Below are 19,206 nucleotides of genomic sequence, written 5' to 3'. Positions count from 1 at the left end.
ATGCCACAGCTTATCTGTTTCATGTAGTCTCTCTCGTCCAAGTAAACAAGCATGGCTTCTTAATATGACTGTTTCACATTTCAGAAAAGATCAATAAAGGAAGGCAAACTTCAGAGTGCAAGCACTCTGCAAGTCCCTGCTTCCATCATCCGCATTGTCTTGGTTAATATCCCAATTTCTAAAGCAAGGGACATGACCAAACCCAGCTTTCAATGAAAAAGCTACACAGGAATGACAAAGTGACAGGGGCACAGATGTAAAATGGGAGGGTTCGGGGCCATTTTTATCATCTACCACAAAGCTCTTAAAATCTGCTTACCTGAATCCCAGGTTTAGTTTATTGATCACATGGGTTAACTGCTTAAATGAACTGCAAGTATCAAGCTTTCATTTATTATCAGAAAATATTTATTAGGCATATATTTGTATTTCTTCCGATGCTGATTTTCAAGCAGGTAACTACAATAAACGGGCTTCCTAGGTGGCGCTAGTGATAAAGAACCCACCTATCAATTCAAGAGAAGGTAAGTGATGAGGGCCTGATCCCTGGGTCAAAAAGATCCCCTGGAGGAGGGCATGGCAACCCACTCCAGTACTCTTGCCTGGAGAATCCTACTGACAGAGGAGCCTGGCGGGCTACAGTCCATGGGGTTGCAAAGAGTCAGATATGACTGAAGCAATTTAGCACACATGCAACTACAATAACTAGACTTGTCCTCATTGATCTGTGTTTACAAATAGATGTGGCTTATGGCAACGTCTATCTGTTCCATGTATTTGATCAGTTTGCAACTAAAACAGTCATTTTGAACAATATTACCACTAGGTACTTAGTCATCAGTATAGGGTTCATCTAACAGTTTCATCTTAATGACTAAAAGGTCTATTTGACCAATTCAATTTGATCGTTTATAAGGTAATCGATAGTTTTAAATATTGATCTGTAAATTACATATCCAGGAAATCACATAAACCTTGTCTCAGGCTCTTTATAATTTAAATGTGCTTTTAGTCAACTATGCCTCTGATTCACAATGTACCAATGTAGATTTGAGTCACATGAAGAACTAAGAAAATAAAACTATCAAGTCCTCTAGTTTGATTGTTAAGGTGGAAAGTACAACTGGAAGTTGTGTGTATGTGTGTGTGTTTCATTTCAGTTCAGTCAGTTCAGTCACTCAGTCATGTCCGACTCTTTGCGACCCCATGGACTGCAGCACGCCAGGCCTCCCTGTCCATCACCAATGCCTGGAGTTTACTCAGACTCGTGTCTATCATGTCAGTGACGCCATCCAACCATCTCATCCTCTGTCATCCCCTTCCCCTCCCACCTTCAACCTTTCCCAGCATCAGGGTCTTTTACAATTAGTCAGCTCTTCGCATCAGGTGGCCAAAGTATTGCAGTTTCAGCTTCAGCATTAATCCTTCCAATGAATATTCAGGACTGATCTCCTTCAGGATGGACTGGTTGGATCTCCCTGCAGTCCAAGGGACTCTCAAGAGTCTTCTCCAACACAACAGTCCAGAAGCATCAATTCTTCGGCACTCACCTTTCTTTATAATCCAACTCTCACATCCATACATGCCTACTGGAAATACTATAGCTTTGACTAGACAGACCTTTGTTGGCAAAGTAATGTCTCTGCTGTTTAATATGCTGTCTAGGTTGGTCATAACTTTCCTTCCAAGGAGCAAACGTCTTTTAATTTCATGGCTGCAGTCACCATATTATTTCCCTTGTCTCCCCATCTATTTCCCATGAAGTGATGGAACCGGATGCCATGACCTTAGTTTTCTGAATGTTGAGCTTTAAGCCAACTTCTTCACTCTCCTCTTTCACTTTAATCAAGAGTCTCTTTAGTTCTTCTTCACTTTCTGCCATAAGGGTGGTGTCATCTGCATATCTGAGGTTATTGATATTTCTCCCAGCAATCTTGATTCCAGCTTGTGCTTCATTCAGCCCAGCGTTTCTCATGATGTACTCTGCATATAAGTTAAATAAGCAGGGTGACAATATACAGCCTTGATGTACTTCTTTCCTGATTTGGAACCAGTATGTTGTTCCATGTCCATGCTTCCTGACTTGCAGACAGGTTTCTCAAAAGGCAAATCAGGTGTTCTGGTATTCTCATCTCTTGAAGAATTTTCCACAGTTTATTGTGACCCACACAGTCAAAGGCTTTGGCATAGTCAATAAAGCAGAAATAGATGTTTTTCTGGAACTCTCTTGCTTTACTGATGATCCAGCAATTTGATCTCTGGTTCCTCTGCCTTTTCTAAAACCAGCTTGAACATTTGGAATTTCATGGCTGACGTATTGCAGAAGCCTGGCTTGGAAAATTTTGAGCATTACTTTCCTAGTGTGTGAGATGAGTGCAATTGTGCAGTAGTTTGAGCATTCTTTGGCATTGCCTTTCTTTGGGATTGGAATGAAAACTGACTTTCTCCAGTCCTGTGGCCACTGCTGAGTTTTCCAAATTTGCTGGCAAATTGAGTGAAGCACTTTCACAGCATCTTCTTTTAGGATTTGAAAGAGCTCAACTAGAATTTCATCATCTCCAGTAGCTTTGTTCACGGTGATCCTTTCTAAGGCCCACTTGACTTTGCATTCCAGGATGACTGGCTCTAGGTTAGTGTGATCACACTCACCTAGATAAGTGATCACACTTATCTGAGCCATGAACATCTTTTTTGTATAGTTCTTCTGTGTATTCTTGCCACCTCTTCTTAATATTTTTTTGCTTCTGTTAGGTCCATACCATTTCTGTCTTTTATTGTGCCCATCTTTGCATGTAATGTTCCCTTGGTGTCTCTAATTTTCTCGAAGAAATAACTGCTTAGTCTCTGCTATAGTGGGGAAAGAAGAGAGTTCTCAATAGGTAAACGTTAAAATGTTTTTTAAAGTTTAAAAATTTATTTCTGGGAAGTGGGTAGAGTTACAAGGGTCCCTTATGTATTACTTCTTTGCTTTTTGTATTTTCTGAATTTGTTTTTGCAATGAACATTTATCAATATATGATCAGAAAAGGAAACTATGAAAGCACAAACAAGAAATGGGTAGATGACACATTTGAAGAAAATTTACATCTTTTTAACAATATCTTGCTTTTTAAAAAAAATTGCTTGATGTTTTTCTCTACAATTATCCAGTGAAATGGATAGGGTAGGTAACATTGATCTCATTTACTTTGTCAAAACATGGTCTTATCAGAAATGTACTCAGGGGATTGCATTGACTTGGAAGTGGACTTTGGGTAGAACTGAAGGATTCACGGTTTCTCTCTCCCCAAACATTGAGATGAGAATCATAGTTACTACTTTATCTGTTTCTCTAGTGATATCATCTCTCAGTACAGCTTTTTTTTTTCTTTTCCTTTTTAGTCATTCATAGAAATTTTAGTTATAAAAATCAAATTGGAAAGTCTTTGAGGCTTCATTAAATTCTATGCACACAAAATCCACTCAATGGAATAATTTGAGGATATAATTTGTTTTTACTCTCTGCCTTCACAACTTTCTCAGAAGATTACAGTATTAAGGACAGATACTTTAAGATACTGTCAATTACTTTTGAGAAGATGAGAATTACTGAGACATGAGCATTTTTTATAATGTTAAGAGAAACTTTCAACTCTTTTGAAATGAGTTGCAGTGATCAATATTTTTTCAGTAATTTGATATTTTCATTTAACCCAGAGGAAACAAAGATGGTAGAACCTAAGAAATATTGTATCTTAAGTGTTACTAGATATGACTCTAAAATCATCATAATTGACAAATCCTTCCAGTCTAATATCAGTATTACAGACTTTGTTGTTGTGTTTGTTATTTAGCCACTCAGTCGTGCCCAGCTCTTGTCCAAATGCCTGGATTGTAGCCCACTGGGCTCCTCTGTAATGGGATTTCCCAGGCAAGAACACGAGTGGGTTGTCATTTTCTTCTTCAGGGGATATTTCTGACCCAGGGATTGAACCCACGTCTCCGTGTCTGCTCTATTGCAGGCGGATTCTTTACTGCTGAGACATGGGGGAAGCCTTTTAGTGATTTTTAAATTTATTATCTTCAAGACTCAAAAACTCATGAGATAAATAATTACAATAATAAGGAACTTATCAATCTGAGTTGAGATCATGATTTGAGCCTCTTTTGCATTCATTCAGCGTCACTGATTTAACTAAACAGTTGTGATCCACACAGACTGCTTTCTAGAAGGGTCTGGACAATCAATCTGACCACAGTCTTATGTCTTGGGTTTGTAAGTAAGAGAGAGAGAGAAAAAAAAAAAACACTTTAATTAGTGCCTATTATGTTATCTTGATTAAATCTTAATTCAAAACCACAAGTTAGGTTTTGAAATCCTAATTTTTCAAATGGGAAAACTGATACTTAGAAAAGTTAATTAACATGTCCTCAGTTGTGTTTATAAATGGCAGGACTGGAATATGAAACCGGCTCATTTGTCTTTGGCACTGGTGACAGTTTCACTATTTCTCCGTGCGGGGAGGCACTCTGGCACCTGCATCACAATCGCAAGGGAAATTTGTTCCTTTCCAAATCCTAGTGCATCAGTCTCTGGATGTGGCCCTAGGAAGTTCCAGCTGACAGTAACTCAGTGGATGCTTACACATCCTTGACAGGCAAGGTCACTTTTTGTTCATGGTGCATCCATAACCCTTCCATAAGCCCTAATCAAATGCATCTCCCAGGAGATGAGAACCCTGGGGTAATGGTTCATTTCTCCTGGTTGCTTCTTAATCCTTAATGTTGGAGATCAAGAATCCCCTGGCAAGGACTGTATGGGCGTTTTATCAGTGATTGGATGAAGCCAATCATTAATGAAGTTGATCATTAATGATTAAGTTGATCCTTAATGATGGAGATCAAGAATCTCCTGGTAGAGACTGTATGGGCATTTTCTCAATGATTGGATGTAGGTATGGATTGTATGCTGGATCAAACCAAGATGGACCAGACAGTCAGCATGTCGGCTCAACTCAACTATATTTCAGTTAAAACAATATGTAAAAAATAATAACCTCCCAGCTAAATGATGTATAAAGTTGCACCATTAGAGTTTAACTTACTTTAATGATTATTATTTGGGGGACTATGTTAGCATCTTGGGTTGGGGGAGGAATGAAGTTTGGTGAATTATGAAATATTAACCTTACTGTTACACAGAAAACAGCACTGCCTCAGTATGGAGCAATAGGTGGTTCCAGCCAAGACTTGGTCCCCCAAATACTATAATTCTTCCTGATGAGATGCATTAGCCTTCCCTGATAGGTAAGTCACTTGGAGGCACGCCACAGTGATTTGGAGGGACACCACATTGACTGAGGGCTTCGCTCGTGGCTCAGTGGTGTAAGAATCCACCTGCCAAAGCAGGAGACGCAGGCGATGCAGGTACAATCCCTGAGCCAGGAAGACCCCCTGGAAGAGGAAACGGCATCCCCCTCCAATACTCTTGCCCGGAAAATCCCATGGATAGAGGAGCCTGTGGGGGGTGACTGTCCATGAGATTGCAGAGAGTCAAAAGCAACTGAGGGACTAAGTCTTTCACTTTTTTATATTGATTGAGTTACACACGAATTCAGATTTGTTTCTCTTCAGTAGATGTAGCACTTTTATTCAACTCTCAACAACAGGTACGAGGGATTTTAGGGTTTGGATTAAAGTTGGAGTCCTCATTAAGCATTATTAATGATGGCATCGGCCCCTCACTCATCTTGGAAGAAACCACTCTCATTAGGAATTTTCCCAAATTAACCCCCTTGGATTGTTATGCATTATTCGCATCTCAGTTTCAGCTATTACTTGCTCTATTTAACTTTCCTCAGTCGTGTCCAGTTCTTTGTGACCCCACGGACTTTAGCCCACCAGGCTCCTCTGTCCATGGGATTCTCCAGGCGAGAATACTGGAGTGGGGTGCCATTTCCTGGTTCAGGGGATCTTCCCGACCCAGGGACAATACCCGTGTCTCCTGTGTCTCCTGCCTTGGCAGGCAGGTTGTTTATCACTGAGCCTTCGGGGAAGCATAGGGTAGGGCAGTACAAATATATTCAAGATCCTTCAGAATGTTTTATTCCAGGGATTTATCTGCTGCAATACGGTTGTGGTTGGAAGGTAACAATGGTAACTAGACAGCAAATTATCAATCTCCTGTAAACATCTATACATCTTAAGTCAGAAGACATTCTTGAATGTAGTACTCACTGCAAACAGGTAAATTATCTGGTGATAATTTGATATACGCCAGAAAACATACGCTTTCTCCAATTATTTTATCACACAAAATTTGTCAGATGCACTAGCCTGGGAAAATACGGAATAAAGGCATATCCCCTTTTGTACTAAAATCAGAGAAATTAAGGCAAGAAATGAACAATTCCTCTTCAGACATGCTTCATCTTGTACACTAACAACAATAAACAGCTGGTGGTACGTAATTCAGTATTTCTTTCAACAAGCTTTATATCATTGGATGTTTACCTCATTACCTTGTGAACCAAGAACGTTATTAGTTGGTTTACAGGATTTTAAATATTCTTGCTGCCTGACAGCTTCGGCCTGCACCTGGGACCCTATTTTCGTGTTGGATTCTGTGTATTTTAGGAACTTAACCAATGATGCGCTGTCTCCAGGTTTTCTGTTTTCTAATTAGCGTCAACTTTATAGCTGACTCTGCATTCTGCTTTCTTAGGAGGACCTGTACCTTTTTAGACACACATGCTCACACACTCACTCGCTCACACACACACACACACACACACACACACATCACAGCTTCCCAGATAACTGCTTTTATCAGAATCAGAACTCACTGGAAACAGTTCTTCCAAGTAGGCGGGATTTACCTGTTGGGCCAAAATATAATGATGGGAAGATGAACAGGGGACTGGCATGGTGGCCTAAACAAGCCGTGAGGTGAGGGACGGTCCCAAGACAGTAGCAGTGAGTGGGGGGAATTGAAAATTATCAAAGTGGCATAGAGAGCAGACTTGTAGACCGGGCGGGGGGGGCGGGGGCCTGAGAGCGGAGCACTGACGCATGCGCAGTCCCGCGTGTGACACCGCGGCCAGCGCCAGCGGGGACTTTGAGCTGGCTCAGTGCTGGGGGGACCCGGAGGCGCAGGGCGAGGAGGGCGGCGGGAGGGAGGCTCCAGAGGCAGGCACTGTATGTATACATAGGGCTGGTCCACGCTGTGGTCGAGCAAAAGCTAACACAGCATTGGAAAGCAAGTATCCTCCAATTAAAAAACAAAAAAATAAACGGAAGGGTCAATAGAAAAAAAAATTGTCAAGATCGTAAATTGACAAACCTTAGTGATGAAGTGCAGCAGAATCTCTATCAGCCTCTCCTTTGCTCTCAAATCTCTCCCCTTGATCATTCTCTCCCGTACCCTATCTAATATTTGCAACTACTCTTTATGTTTCTTTGAATGGACTCTAGGGCCATATTTGTCCTTTACGTATTGATATTTCCCACAGGTTTTTCCTCAGTCTGCGTATTCTTTCCTTCACTTACTATTCACAGTTACTGAGTGCACACAGCCCACCCTTTAAGGTAGTTGAAATACAAAGAGTTACACTATTCACTCTCTATCCTGAAATCAGTCCTGAATGTTCATTGGAAGGACTGATGCTGAAGCTGAAGCTCCAATCCTTTGGCCACCTGACACGAAGAGCTGACTCATTAGAAAAACACCCTGATGCTGGGAAGGATTGAGGGCAGGAGGAGAAGGGGACGGCAGAGGATGAGATGGTTGGATGGCATCACCGACTCAATGGACATGAGTTTGAGTAAACTGGAGTTGGTGATGGACAGGGAGGCCTGGCGTACTGTGGCTCATGGGGTCGCAGAGAGTTCCACACGACTGAGCGACTTAACAGCGACTCCATCCTGAAAATAAGCATCTAGTCTCAGAGGTGATAAAGTCAAATAAAAAATAAGGTAAAAAAAACTTGGTAATCACGAGTTTACCCTCAGATGCATCTCTCTTCCCGCTTCTCCATGTGTTTCCTGAGAGCAAGGTTTACATATGATTTTTCTTTCCAGCCTAAATGTTAATATCATGCCTGACAGGTAAGAAACTAAGTAAATTTTTCTCTGAATTCTTCACAGTTTTTTCTTTACTCTCACAAAATTAATTTTCACTCCTCATTCTAAATAAGCAGTAAGCTGCTTAAGCACTTAAGAGTAGAGCTCAGTGTCACTTGTCCTTATCAAGTGTTCATGTTTCCCGGGCCACTTTAATCGATATCATCATAATGATAGAAATGCACGATGCCCACTGCATGATTTCTGGTAAAGTTTCCCATGCTATTACTTTCTATTTTCCCAAATGAAATAATGATTATTACAATCCCCAGTGGAGTTATTCACAGGTCTCCTCACTGCATCATCTTAGTATGGGTGTTTTCTTAAATAAAGCATTGACTGTCGGTGTCAGTAGAAGAGACTATTAAGTGGGTGTTTGCTCGCTTGCCCCACGGTTTCATCTTAGCTTGTGCTTGACGACTGATGATTGAAAAAGGAGGCGGATTTGCCGTGACTAAGAGCTGGTTGACTTATGTCTCCGTTTCCGTCCTCTTTCCTTGGTACTTCCATGGAAACCAGTGACTGACACGCAGTGATGGACAGACAGTGCTGTGGATAACACAGTTGAAAAAGGAACACTTTTTAAAAATGCTATCACATCTGAGATGCTGTACTGAACTCTGCTGAGATGAAGACAAAGATACGGATTGCCCATGTCTTGCATGTTAATATTGCACAGAGACACAACTGTAAATATGTCTCCATAAAAGATCTTGCAGCCACATTTTGGATTTGATCTCTGCTCAGAAGCCTCTTCATAATCTGCAAATCTCTGAGAGATTAATAAAGATCTTTTACAGTTGAAAGCTCTCCCCTCAGTTACCTTTTTCCTCCACACTGTGCAGCAAGCAGCAGCAATAGCTCCTTCAGTCCTCTGCTGGGTGTAAAACCAAGCATCCTGTCTCTTAGGGATCTTTTTATTTTCTTTATTTTCCTGGTAACCTCTGGTAACAGTGTTAGCCAACCTTTTGCCACTGTATACCAAGCTTCCCTTCAGCTTCCCAAAACCTTTTCCTCACTTACCTTTATTCTTCACTAGCAGCTTTCTTGAGGGCCATCAAACATTAACTAACAGCTTTTCTGCGGCCCTTTAAAATTTCTCTAACGTTTTCTTCTGGGTCCTTCCAGCTTTTCTCACCTCTCTTGTGGTCCCAAAGTGACACATTTTTAGTTGTGTTATGGCAGTTTTTTTACTCCTACTACAAAAATATATTCCAAGTAATATGACTGCCTAATGAGTTGCCACAAAACTTAGTGGCCTGAATCAACCCCGCATGATGGTCCGGAGTCAGGGTTTCAGGCAGGACCCATGTGACACGGCTCGTGTCTGCTCCACCCAGCTTCAGCGGGGCCGCTCCAAGCCCAGAGCCCAGATCACCAGAAGGCTCACACACGAGTCTGGCAGGTGGGACGGGATGCGGACAGCTGCGGGCAAAAACACTGGAGCTTCTCGGGGGCCCCCCTTTGCTCCCACGTGCCCTGTCCATGTAAGCCTCCCGTCACGGGTCGTCAGGGTAGCCACGCTGCTTCCGTGTTGGCTCAGCGCCCCCCAAACACGCGTCCTGAGACAGAGCTGGGCAAAGGGTGAAGCCCCGTCCTAAGCTATCCTAAGAGGTCACACAGCATCACCTCTGCCACATCCGACTCACCTGTTTATTCTCACTCATCTCTGAATGCTTGCGTGTACTCAGTCATGTCTGACTCTTTGCAATCCCATGGACAACAGCCTGCCAGGCTCCCCGGTCCACAGGATTTCCCAGGCAAGAATACTGGCCTGGGTCATCATTTCCTCATCCAAGGGATGTTCCTGACTAGCCCCCTCGATTGTCACTTGAAGGAAAGCTGCCTAAATCATTAGAATTCCTGCTTGAGATATTTATAAATGAGAAATAAGCTGAAATGATGTGAAGCTTCTGAAGTTTGGGGGTATATCTGTTACATCAGTACCCAATCCATTACCTAACGGAGAAGGTGCTTTTGAGTTAGGAAAACCAAATATAGAGCTTCTGCACTTCCATCCTCCATGAGTTTTTATCATATTCTTGAAAGAGAAGCGTGTCCATCTGGCAAGTTTGCGGCCCCATGGACTGCAGCCCACCAGGCTCCTTTGTCCATGGGGATTCTCGAGGCAAGAATACTGGAGTGAGTTGCCATGCCCTCCTCCAGGGGCTCTTCCCAACCCAGGGATCGAACCCAGGATTCCCACATTGCAGGCAGATTCTTTTACCAATTGAGCCATCAGGGAAGCCCAAGTGAATAAAAACAGGGATATTAATATAAAATCAATAAAAGTTCTGTGGAAATGTATTAGTGGGTATTTAGCAATTCTTGAGGAGGTATTAATAGGATATTAACTAGATTATTAAGTAGGTTTTTGAAAATTGGCAAAGTTACTTACGGTAATAACAGAGGAAGGAAGGAAGAGTATTTTAGGATGTGGTACTGATGGAGGTGGGCTTCCCAGGTGGCGGAGTGGTAAAGACATGCCTGCCAACTCACAAGACGCCAGAGATGTGGGTTCGATCCCTGGATCCGGAAGATCCAGAGAAGGAAATGGCAACCTGCTGCAGTATTCTTGCCTGGGAAATCCCATGGACAGAGGAGCCTGGTGGGCTACAGTCTATGGGGTCACAAAGAGTCGGACAGGACTGGACATGCACTGGCTGGACCGTTGAAGGTAGGAAGCAAGACGGTTGCCTGGTTCAGAAAATCGTCCCTATACACAGCTTGCTGGCGTTCAGGTCTGAGCAGGATAGCAGAGTTCGTTATGTACATAAAGGTATATTGAAAACAGACTTCAGAGATGCTTTCATACGAAAGAGGGGATTTATAATTGATTTTATATACAATAAAAATATTTTGGATAGAATTGAAATGCTGATGACAACGTTTTGTAAACAGGGAGACGTGGGACAACAGGTGTCCTGAATACCAGTGAGAAAGACATTGAAATCCTTGTCATATTGGCGGGATGTGCCCAGCCTGAGATGCAGGACACTTCTGCTTTTAGATGGATTCATCTGTGTGAGAGTAAGCCTCCCCCATAAGCAACTATAAAATCTGGGAAAACATACAGGAAATGACTGCTTCAGGCATCAGACAACAGAGAGGATGAGAAGAGCTTCCTGCAAGGAGGGACACTGGTCCCTGGGGGTGCCGTGGTGCTCTGTCTAAGGACAGTCTATCACCAATGGGACCGCACGCTGGAGTCCAAGAACAGCAGGGTGGTCTCACTGAGATCTCAGAGGGGGGTCAGAAACAGAGACTCTGACGTGGATGGAAGCTGCCCACGAGGATGGGCATTGAGGAGCTACACAGAGGAAGGGTCTCACAAGTCTGTGTGGAAGTTTCTTGTAAAACACAAGCTTGGGGTTGACATGTACACACTGCCATGCATAAAACTGATAACCAGTAAGGACCTACTGTAAGGCAGGGGGAATGCTACTCAACACTGTAATAACCTATATGGGAACAGAATCTGAAAAATAATAGATACATGTGCATATGTAACTGAAGCAAGAGGCTGTAGGTCCACAACACACACAGCATTGTGAATCAACCAAACCCCTATATAACACAAAAGTTAAATTAAATTAAATTTTTCTTTAAAAAAAGGAAAACATGACTTCCTGACATTAGAGAGAAAAGAAGGAAAGAAATTCAAATAGTTCTCTATCTATGGAGAACTAAAACTCATCACCAACCAAACCTTCCCAGAAAAATAACTGCAGATCCAGGTGGTTTCATGGGTGAATTCTAGCAACATTTAAAAATGAAACAAAGTGAGACTTACATAAATTCTTTCAGAACCTAGAGAAGGAAGAAACTAAGGGCATAATGCTGATGACACATCACAAGAATGAGATTATAAGAAAAGAAAATTGAAGACTAATATCTGCCAAGAACATAGATTTTTGCCAAGATCCTCAACCAAATATTAGCAAAATGAGCCCAGAGACATAAAAAAAAAAAAAAAAAGATAAGATTTTACAGCCAAGTAGAATTTATTCAGGAATGCCAGATTTGTTCAGCATTTGAAAGCTTGATAAAATTCACCAAAATAACAGAATAAGAGAGAAAAATATGATGTAGATCAATAAAAAAAATAATGTTAATCAATTGTGTCCACAAATGGACCTACTTGATTAATTTCTGACAGAAGCTCCAACATATGCAATGCTAAACATTTTGTCTTTCTTCAACCAATGGTGTTGAAACAACTGAATAGTTACATGGGAAAAAATGGACTTTGACTATTACAACACTTATAAATAATTTGAAATGGATTATAGATCTAAGTTTAAAAGTAAAAGCTATAAGGCTTCTAGAAGAAAACACAGGGGAACATCTTGGATTTAGTAGAAAAAATTTCTTAGGTCTAAAAAAGGACCTAAAATCAGCAATAACCACTGGTGGTGTATTAAAATTAGGGTGGTGGCTGCAACTGCCCCAGAATTTACATGTTGCCTTATTTGTAGAGAATTTAAAAACAATAATACAACTAGCTAAATTTAGCCTGCTTTTTTATCATCATGTATTCACAATTCTAATTAATGTCTGTGATAAAATATTCTTCCAGAAGGTGACGTGGAATTCCCCCTTTTCAGGGTTTAAGTTCTAAACAACCACTAGGCTTACTTTGAGTTTTAATAGTACTTATGTAAGCTTTATATTTTTGCTGTTGTTTTTCAGTCACTCAGTTGTGTACAATTCTTGCGACCCCATGGACTCCAGCAGACCAGTCTCCTCTGTCCTTCACTATCTCCTGGAGTTTGCTCAGACTCATGTCCACTGAGTCAGTGATGCCATCCAGCCATCTCATCCTCTGTCATCCCCTTCTCCTCCTGCCTTCAATCTTTCCCAGCATGAGGGTCTTTTCCAGTGAGTCGTCTCTTCACATCAGGTGGCCAAAGTACTGGAGCCTCAGCTTCAACATCAGTCCTCCCATGAATATTCAGGACTGATTTCCTTTAGAATGGACTAGTTGGATCTCCTTGCTGTGCAAGAGTCTTCTCCAACACCAGAGTTCAAGAGCACCAATTCTTCAGCGCTCAGTCTTCTTTACGGTCCAACTCTCACACCTATACATGGCTACTGGAAAAACCACAGCTTTGACCACATGGACCTTTGTCAGCAAAGTGATGTCTCTGCTTTGTAATACGCTGTCTAGGTTTGTCATAACTTTCCTTCCAAGGAGTAAACAACTCTTAATTTTGTGGTTGCAGTCAATACTAATTATGTGTCTTTTAGCAAACATTATATTCCACGTGGAGGTTAATGCAACACACAGCCATACAGCTCTCGGTTATCCAGTCAGCTCAGAACATGCCCAGCATCAGCTACACATGTTCATTTCAGGAGGAAGTCCGTCGGTCTCAGAGTCGTCCATGCTTGCACTGGGCTGAGATCATGCTCACCCTTTGATACTGTTCATACTCCTGTGTCTAAATAATAGCTTGGAAATTAAAATGATAGCAAAGTGATTGTAACAGCAAGAAACTACCTGAGCTAATTCAGTTCTGTCATTTCAGTGTGAACATTTGGAATTTTATTTGTTAAAAGAATTTAAAACATTTGTGAAAAGAATTTAAAACAGTCAAACAGTCTGTGAATCCTGGGGTGTAGTATTTTTACTTATAAGTGAAAACTTTAGTTCATAGATGAGATATTTTCTGAATTTGAATACTATCTTTAAAATTAAATATTTCTTCTTTTAGTTGTTACTGATTTATACTAAAACTAAATGGTGAATTAAGAACACAGGGATTGCAATGTTATTGTTGATTTCTGGGACAGATCAAGAGGTTGACTAGGTTATTGTCCTTTTGTAGAAAATGTACTTTTATATAGTCAAAAGTATTGTGGCACTATGCTTTCCTTTTCTCCACTGTAATATTTATTTCATACTTTATTTTGAAATGATTCTTTTATGAGCATTGATATATATCAGTAAATCTATATTATTCGTACTTTTAAACAAATACAAACATGCACGGTTTGTTCTATGCTGAGGATGGTGTGCATGTGGGCACAGTCACGCAGTCTGACCTTTGTGACTCCTTGGACCACATCCTGCCAGGCTCCTCTGTCTTTGGGATCTCCCAGGCAAGAATGCTGAAGTAGACTGCCATTTCCCCCGAAGATTCTCCAGGGGATCTTCCTGACTCAGGATTCAAACCCATATCTCATGAATCTCTTGCATTGCCAGTGGATCCACCAGGGAAGTCCCAGATAAGAAAATATTAGGAAAAATAAAACATTGTGTTTGCTTATAAGAGATAGAAGACAGTATCTATCCTCTGAAGAAAAGAGCCGTTCTTTTCACCTTCCCCAAGTAGACTGGGGAAGTAGACTGATGCTGAAGCTGAAACTCCAATACTTTGGCCACCTGATTTGAAGAACTGACTCATTTGAAAAGACCCTGATGCTGAGAAAGATTGAAGGTGGGAGGAGAAGGGGACGACAGAGGATGAGATGGTTGGATGTCATTGCTGACTCAATGGACATGAGTTTCTGTAAGCAATGGGAGTTGGTGATAGACAGGGAAGCCTGGCATGCTGCAGTCCATGGGGTCGCAAAGAGACATGACTAAGCAACTGAACAGAACTGAACTGAAGTAGATACATAAAAACCTGCTTAAACGCTACCTCTTTTGTGGTTTACATATGAATATAGCATCTCATGGACTCCACCGGTGGCTCAGTGGTAAGAATCTGCCTGCCAAGCAGTAGATGGGGGCTTGATCGCTGGGTCAGGAATATGCCCTGGAGAAGGAAATGGGAACCCACTTCAGTATTGTTGCCTGGAAAATTCCACGGACAGAGGAGCCTCGTGGGCTATAGTCCATGGAGTCGCAAAGAACCAGACACGACTTAGCAACTAAAACAAACAAACAATAGTATCTCACACTTAACCTCTTCTTTTATCCAATAAGATCCGTGTGCAGAAATTAGTTATTACATACACGAACAATGAAGGCATGGAAAAAAGGCGTGAAACCCTAGATCTGGAGACACACACTTCAAAGTCACCAAACAACCGGGTTAAATAGAAAATGCTTTTAAAATAGTTGTTCTTAATCCACACTATCTGTGAACTTAGTCTATCAGACAGGTCCATATTCACATGCTCTCAGCACAGTTTTTCATTTCAGCAGGCATTTTTTGGGTACAGAGTCTCCATTTTATCCCATGTAAACCAGAATTTGAGGACAGGCATCAAGATAATTATTATTTATCGAAATTATGTTCCATTCTCCCCTAGGGAAAATGATGAAGTGTGATTTAACGATTTTAAACTTCATTTGGAAAACCAATTGCAACTAATGTGCAAGACATTACATAATAACACTTTGAATTGTGTGATCCACTCTCTGATTTCAACAGGAATCAAAGAGGCAAATGTGAGCTAATATATTCTAGAAAGTCTTTGTGACTATAATATTACTTGGATCTAAACCTTACATAGTAAGATGTGAATATAATCATTTCTGAAAAAATAATTCAAGAATATGTTCATCAACAAAGATTCAACAGTACCATTTGTGTCTTAGTTTATTACAGAAACTAACAATTAACGCCTTATCACTATTTTGCATATTTTCATTTCCTATAGCATTTCTTTGACTTATGACTTATTTACACTGTATACCTGCATTTAGCCTAGCAATTATAACCAATAATTTTATAAAACACAAGTTATGAACAACATAAAAAATCAACTCAGACAGAGTCAAATAGCAATCAACAATTGGAAGAAAAGTAAATGCTGAATTTTTATAATCTGGAAGAAAATTAAGTGTTCTTTTTTCAGTTTGATTATGGGGGACCGTGTTCATTAGAATTAATTATATTTACAAAACATGTTTTTATGGGCTCAAATACGAATTTAAATAATGCTTAACTTTCATTTATTTGTACTTTTTTGAAACAATGGAAGACCTATAAAAGCAATGAGTAGATTAAATTGTGGCACAATTCACAATTCACAGTGAACAGTGCAATGTTATATGCACAGTAGGTTTAACCACAAATTGCTAGAGTGGGAGAAAAAGAGAAGTGGCCTCTTTATTTAAATTGGGAAACGTTTCTAACCTTAAAGCCATGATCTGGGAAGATAAGAAATGGACAGAAAGGAAGAATATAATCCCTAAAAAAACTTCAGAGCAAAACAATAAGGAATATTTATAGGGATATAAGATTTAATCTTACTGCTACAGGACCTTCAACACAATGTCAAAATACTAATGTGCCAAAGAGAAACAGAAGGTTTCTGGTTGCATATATAAAGAATTTGAGAATTGCCTCTCTGTCTTAATAAGTAAAAGGCTGACCAGACTTAAAAATTAGCAACTCTTTTTGGATCTTTAAGAGAGAAGAGGACACAGGAAAAAACACTGTCCCCGCAACTGGAGGGATCGGACAGGCAGGTAGATGGATGAACAGCTCAGGAGGGCAGAGGTGAGTGGGCGCCACTGCAGGGGTGGAAAAATCGGAAACATCACTGACAGATTCTCAGATGGCTCCCTGAGAGCTAAAATCTCCACGGGCCCCGTCACAGGCGGACCCGCACAACGTTGTGAGATTCACCCCCAGGAGCTCGACCAGCTCCCCAGAGTTAGAGCAGAGAAAAATTCCCTGTGCTTCCAGTAGGGGGAGGAGGAAAGGAACCTTTCTGAAATTTGCCCGAGGACTGTTTTTTAACAAGACTGCTTCCCCCCTGGTGCTCACCGGTAATCTGCCTGCAATGCAGGAGAAGCAGGAGACGCAGATGTGGTCCCGGGGGGTTGGGAAGATCCCCTGGAGGAGGGCAGGGCAGCCCCCTCCAGCATCCTTGCCTGGAGAATCACAGGGACAGAGGAGCCGGCACCATAGGGTTGCACAGACTAGGACACGACTGAAGCTATTGAGAAGCACACACAGTGGGAGCCAGTTACCCGAAGCCTGATCTGCTGAGTGCTGGTCAGACCTTAACTACCTGCAAAAGGGAAGTACCCGACCCCACCCCGTTCTAGCCATCCTGTCCCACCTAAACTATGAGGGGGGAAAAAAAGAAACTGAGAAACTCTTGCGAAGCTTACAGCTCACGGCATAGGCTCACTGGAAGACCGAGACCTAATTATAGGGCTAGAAACGCACCCCCTGGACCTCAAAGCCACATCACCAAAAGGCTATTTAGAGCAGTTCCTTTTACCCAGTACATCGTGTTGGTTATCAAGAAAAAAAAAAAAAAATGTACTCGCTATACCCCAAAACAGAAAACACAATTTGAAAAGCGAAAGCAAGCATTAGAACCAGACATGGCAGGGATGTTGGAATTATCAGAGCAGGAATTTAAAATAGCTTAGATTAAAATGCCAAGGGCACTGATGGATAAAGTAGCCAACACGAAAGAACAGATGGTCAATGTGAGAGAAACACGGAAATTCCAAGAAAGAACCAAAAAGACATGCTAGTGATCAAAACTTCTGTAAGACAAAGAAACCCTTGGATGGGCTTATTAGTAGACTAGACGCAGCTGCGGAGACAAACTCTGGTCTAGAGGACGTGCCAACGGCATTCTCAAAAATTAAAAAGTTAAGAGAAAAAAGACTGACATGAGACAGAACATCTAAGGACTGTGAAACAACTATAAAATGTGCAATATACACATAATGGGGATACCTGAAGAGAAGCAGGAAAGGAAGACGAGACATATTGGAAACAATATTGACTGAGAATTTCCCCCAAGTAAAGGTCAGACAGCAAACCACAGATCCAGGAAGCTCATAGAACAGGAAACAGGATATATGCCAAAAAAAAAAAAAAAAAAGACACCTTCGCATATCACTTTCAAACTACAGATAATCAAAGATAAAGAGGAAGCATTGCTTTTTCAGGCCCCACAGGAAACCTTCTACGTAAGGCTACCCCTTCAAGACCAGGAGACATGGGTGGTCCACCTAACACATAGAAACAGGCACAGAAAGCTAGGTTAAATGAGGAGACAACAGAATATGTTCCAAAGAGGAGAATAAGACCAAATCTCAGAAATAAACAATGGAATGAAGGCAAAAATTATTCAGATAAATGCATCTGAAAAACAATTCAAAGTCACAGTGATAAAGATGCTCACCGAACTCATTAGAGGAATGGATGAACACAGTGAGAACTTCAACAAAAAGGTAGGAAACATAAAAAGGACCAACTGGAACTTCAGAATACAAGAAGGGGAATGAAACGTACACCAGAATGAGCCGACAGGGGATTAGATGATTCAGAAGAAGGAAGCACAGTAGCCCAGCCGATGTGCCACAACTCCTGAGCCGGGGCCCGGGAGCCCAGAGCTACTCCTGCGTCCCCATGCTGTGGCCACGGATACCCCCTCACCCCAGACCCTGCGCCGTGCGACCAGAGACGCCGCCACAGAGAGAAGCCAGCACCCCGCAACCAGAGCAGCCCCTGCTCACTGCAGCCAGAGGAAAACCCGGGCGGCAACGAGGGCCCAGCACAGCCAGAACAAATACATAAATAAGTAATTAAAAAAAAATGAATGAACCAGTAATCTGGAAGACTGGGTAGGGGAAATTACCCATTTGTCACATCAAAAAATAATAATAATAATAATTTTAAAAAAGGACAGTTTAAGGGATCTCAAGAAACTAACAATTGTACTACAGAGGTACCAGAGAGAGGACAAAATGTATTTGAAGAAATATTAATGTTAGCTGAAAATTTCCCTAACCTAGTGAAGAAAAGAGATATCTGAATACAGGGACTTTGGCCACCTGATGCGAAGAACTGACTCACTGGAAAAGGCCCTGATGCTGGGCAAGATTGAAGGCAGGAGAAGGGGACGACAGGATGAGAAGGTTGGATGGCATCACTGACTCCATGGACATGAGTTTGAGCAAACTCTGGGAGATAATGAAGGACAGGGAAGCCTGGCGTGCTGCAGGCCAGGGGGTCGCAAAGAGTCGGACACGCCTGATTGGCTGAACTGAGTACAGGAAGGACAGTCTCAAAACAGATAAGCCCAAAGAGGCTCATGCAACCAAGCATCATAATTAAAATGTCAAAAGCTAGAGAATCATAAAGGCAGGATGAGAAAAAACTAGTTACATACAAG

This window comes from Odocoileus virginianus, chromosome 11, assembly GCF_023699985.2.
Source record: "Odocoileus virginianus isolate 20LAN1187 ecotype Illinois chromosome 11, Ovbor_1.2, whole genome shotgun sequence".
Lineage (NCBI taxonomy): Eukaryota > Metazoa > Chordata > Mammalia > Artiodactyla > Cervidae > Odocoileus > Odocoileus virginianus.
This window is presented reverse-complemented; position numbering follows the sequence as displayed.